The 5140-nt window shown below is 41.5% G+C and overlaps 1 non-coding gene across 1 annotated transcript; it reads right to left on the reverse strand.

The window, feature by feature from the left end:
• Positions 1-631: 631 nt before the first annotated feature.
• On the reverse strand, positions 632-734 carry LOC125611564. The gene has a single exon (XR_007341777.1). It is a non-coding gene; the product is annotated as a U6 spliceosomal RNA (small nuclear RNA).
• Between the last annotated feature and the right edge of the window lie 4406 nt (positions 735-5140).

Consider the following 5140-nt stretch of genomic DNA (forward strand, 5'->3'; position numbering starts at 1 on the left):
ATGAAATTAATTGATCAAGTTGCAGTTTATTTGAATAGTATGAGATATGGAACGAATCTCTGAATATCCAACAATGTAAGCAATAATATCCTTCAACTCAGCCCATTTCCACACACTAAAAATTTCATCATTATCCAATTAGAAACACAATTTTTAAGCTACTATTCTACTTATGTAAACTTCAACTTTGACTTTTATAAACTCATGGCTTTAATTCTCTAGACACTATAGAGATAAATACAATTCATGCTGCTCAATTATTTATGTGAGCTGCCCAATTTTTAAAATGGCATTCATCATATATTCGTCAATATCTTTTAAGCAGATGCCTGACTTGAAGAGAAATACAGACACAAATCGCCCCTCAGAAGATTGTGGTTTGGAGGTCACTAAATTATTTTTCATGATTTGTTTAAAAGGGAAGCAATATAACACAATGTAAGTCTGGCAAAACTCTCACTGATGACAGGATTCTGGTTTACTCAAGTTCATCTTATAGGATCACCAGTGTGGTATTCGAAAGAATTAGGACAAAGAAAGAAAGGAGGGGAAAACAGGAAGTTGAATCTGAAAATGATCCATCTCAGCTGGAAAGGGAAAAATGATTTTTTGAGTTTTCATAAGAATAAATAAAAATATGGAAGGCTTCATCAACTGGTGTGTCATCCTGGCACGGGGGCCATGCTCATCTTCTCTGCCTAGTTCTGATTTTAGCATGTGTGCTGCCAAAGCAAGCATGAATACTGCTATTTTTTAAAGCAAGGGTTCAACGTTTCCAATCAACAGTTTCTCATGAACTGCAATTTTAAAAGATGTGAAAGGTGTGGTATCCTGTGGCGTGTGCCCCATACTCCAATACTAATCTCCCATCTCAGCATCCTCCAAGTTTCAGTCAATCTATATTGTCACACATTATCCTGTCATTGGACATTACAAAATTAGTTATCCTCAATTCATTTCTAAGAAAAATTACACACGCACGTTATGAGCACACACATATCCTTCAAGGATAGTAAGGGGATCAGTTCCTACAAGGGGTGCTCATTATTAGACACAAATTGGAAATTTTCCAATGGGGGCTATTAGTGCCAGATATATAACACTGAAAATAAAACAGTCCTACATAAGAAATAAAGGTGATATGGGGAAGAAGGCAGGGGTGAGGAGAATTCCATGGAGCAGAGGTTCCCAGAGATGGACAAAGCATAGCTTCCAAGACCTCTGGGATGTTTCTCAAAGAAACAGATTGAAGTGGAAGTCAAGAGCCCTGTGAACCAAGAGACAGTGGCCAGGGTTCTCCCGGGACAGCTTCTGAGGCGGCCTCCCCACCCTCCTGGAAGCTGCCACCTGTGGGAAAATCCTCAGAAAACCTGCTCTACAGCCCTGATATGACTCCTGAATTTCAACCCTTTTTCAATTTGCAAGTCCCCCTGGAGGTAACTCACCCTTGTGTCACAACTGAGTATCTAAAACTAACCATTAATGCCCACTGCCCGTCCCCTCCAAAAATGACCAAAACACCATACCTTGCTTCCCCACCTATGTCAATAATATTACCATTTTCCAACACCCCTGGATTCCTTAACACCTTACACTTTGGGCACTTCTGACTCAAACCTTCCTTGACATTCCACAATAACCAATCACCAAGTCTTTCTCTCTGCTACCCCCATCCTGCTTTTCCTTCTCTCTCTCCTCATTAATTTCAAACCCTCCTCATGGCCCTGCACCTATTTCATAATCTCTTACCTGTTTTCTTGTTTCCTTGCTTTCTCTGACAGTCCACCCTAGCGCCTGCTATGCACCTTTCCTAGATGGCTTTCCTATTTCTTGTAAGAGAGCCTGAGATCATGATCTTATTCATTCCATTCATTCAACAAATATTTCTTGAGTACCTGCTCTAGGCATTTGGGACACATCAAAGAATAGACCAAAACTCCAGTTTCACCTTGTCTGAACCTGTTTTTCCCTGATCCTCACTCTGCCTGTCCCTAACATAACTGTGAGGGACCATTCTACACATATCTATATCAGCAGCTCTATTCTGGTGCATTTATATATTCAAAAAACCGCCATCATGTGCTGAATTCAGTAATGACCAGATACGGGTAGTCTTTTCTGTTCATCCCACCTTTGACCTTCCCTTACCTGCCCACTCTAATGTCTTTTCTGGTCCTTACTCCTCTAAACACTGCCACCCTGAAACATGCAGCCCAACCCTCCAACCAGCACAGACTCTTCTTGATACCCACACTCAGAGGAAGGGACATCATTCTCTTTCCATCTTGCAATAGCACTTACCAAAAAAACAAAAAACAAAAAAACATTGCTTCATCAATGTTTATAGCAGCTCAATTCACAACAGACAAACTATGGAACCAACCTAGGTGCCCTTCAACAGATGAATGGATAAAGAAAATGTGATACACACACACACACACACACAATGGAATGTTACTCAGCCATAAAGAAGAATGAAATGATGGCATTTGCCAGTAAATCGATGGAACTGGAGAATATCATCTAAGTAATATAAGCCAATCCCAAAAAACCTAAGGCTGAAATTTTTCTCTGATATGCAATGCTAACACACAATAAGGGGCAGGGGGCAGGTAAGGAAGAATGAAAGTACTTTGGGTTAGACAAAGGGGAATAAAGGGAAGACAGGAGATATGGGGAAAGGAAAGATAGAATGAATCAGACTTTACTATCCTAAGTGTGTATTTACAAGGCCAATGTAATACTATATCATGTGCAACAGAAGAATGAGAAGCTATACTCCATATGTGTACAATATGTCAAAATACATTCTACTATCATGTATAACTAATAAGAACAAATTTAAAAAGTGCTTATGGTTTGTTTGCTTGGTTGGTTAGTTTTTTACATTTCATTGGTTTAATGAAACTCTGTAATTAGAGTAGAGGTCTTTGAGGACACTTGTTCTCTTTTTTGCACTTCCTAAAATTCTGTAACCACAGAACCAAAAGAAACCTCTATCTCTAGTTCATCAAATTCAGCTTATTGCTTGAGCAACTACAGACATAGAGAGGTTAATAACATCTAGTGCTGAAAAGGACTGAATTAAATATGAACAGCAGACTGGCAGGTTTCTTCCTTTGTCCCTAGGGGCAAAGATGTCTGAACCACTAGCAGCAGGCAGGCCTCCCTCCCCCACTCCATCTCTGCAGTTCATGCACATGGTTTCAAGCTGTAACAAATAAATTGCTCAGAGACCCAGTTCAGATGCCTAGATAAGCAGCAGCCTACCCTGTTGCCCTCTTCCAACCCCAACTCCCTGAAGTTGCTTGAGACTTCAACGATGCTGGCAAACTAAACCCTAATCCCCTGTGGTGGCACAAAACTGTAATCCCAATGCCTCTGGTGGCTGAGGCAGGAGGATCATGAGTTCAAAGCCAGCCTCAGCAACTTAGCAAGGCCCTGAGCCACTCAGCAGGACCCTGTCTCTAAATAAAATATAAAAAAGGGCTGGGGATGTGGCTCAGTGGTTAAGTACCCTTGGGTTCAATCCCGGGTACAAAAAAAAAAAAAGCCCTAAACCCATAAATTTTCTGGATGCTACCCTGATTCCATTCCTCCCTGCCCCATGAAATGCAGAGCTTTCTTATCTCACTCCAGCCAGTGAGCCATCCCTGCTAGAAGCCAGAGACCTCTCTGAAGAGGGAAGTTGGTGTGCCCAGGTAAAATGGAAAAGTGCAAAATAAGAATAACCCTATCAGAAATGTGATCTGGCACAGGTGGAAGCATCCAGAAGTCATGCACAACACTGTGAGATGTAGCATGGTGTACAATGTCAAGAGGTTACCATAAACTACATTTCTATATCCATGTGATTTCCTCCCGGTGATTCATCTGAAACTCAAGGGGAGACTGTGTGACCATGTTTTCATTCCACTCCTTGTGCTCACCGAAATGGCAATGGGTGCTTAATAATGTTTCCTGAATTTCCTAAAAGTGAAAGACCAATTTATCCACTGCTTGAGCTGAAAAAAAAAAAAATTCACAGGGGCGTAGTCGTGCACATGTGGCCACAGTAGATAAGAATGTCTCATGCTTGTACATTTCTCTGTGGGGTTCAGAAAAACAGACAGCTCTTAATTGGGCAAAGGTTATGCTCTGCATATCCATCAACCTTCAGATGCTGTTTTAGGTTTAGCTGTTCTGTTTTTCACATGTGAGTCTGTGCCCTCAACTGATAATCACCCATGTCATGGTCTTGGCAGAGTTGAGCCTCATAACCTTGGAAGCTGTTGAAAGTTCTCTCCCAAGCCACCTTCAGACCCATACAATGATTGAGTGCCTGTATTCACATGGAAAGACAAGTCTTCAAGATGAAAGTATATTCTTTGTATTTATGAAAACCTTTGAAACATAGAGACTTTCTACCTAGCAGCAGCCAGCAAGTAGCATTGTGTATTTGTGTTTAATTAAATGAATTATTAAAAGCAAGGGGGAAATAAAAGCATTCTATCCAAATCTATCTTCTGATTCTAGCTTCATTGGGGAAGGAGTAAAGCATGCCTGAGCCAAATCAAATGACACAGGAGCCCTTCCATTGGGCACACATCTGCCAGAGTCTCCCTTAACGTGTTCCTGACACATGACTCCAGCTTTTCCTCCGCATTCTCCCTTTAGGACAGGACATCTTCCACCTGATCCTGGCAGGCCACCATGTCCAGAACATGTTCTGCTGTGAAGCTCATGTGATTATCTGAACCCTGAAGAACTTGGCCACTTTGACCTGGGTCAGCCTGACAGTAACTGCTGACCCAGAGCAATGGCTGCAGCTCTTTTTGGTCTCTTCTGCTGGGGGTTGGGATTGGTTCAGGCAACTCGGGTGAGGTTGGGCCAGTGAGGAAGATTTAAAGGGTTCTCCCCAGATGGCAAATCTAGTAAATTCTATGTTAGCTAGACCCCAACGAACTGTGAATTTCCATCAATGGAATGATGAGTTCCTTCATGTAAGTGACATTTCAGCAACTACTTCCTGGTCATATTAAGTTACTGATATTCTTCCTAGCAAAAAGTACCTCTCTCTCTTTTCTGCCAGAAGACATCAGTTATATTTATCCTTAAAAATGCAGATGTCACTCACCTGGGAAGCCTTTTCCAAGTGCCT

Source organism: Marmota marmota, unplaced genomic scaffold (genome assembly GCF_001458135.2).
Source record: "Marmota marmota marmota unplaced genomic scaffold, marMar, whole genome shotgun sequence".
Taxonomy (NCBI): domain Eukaryota; kingdom Metazoa; phylum Chordata; class Mammalia; order Rodentia; family Sciuridae; genus Marmota; species Marmota marmota.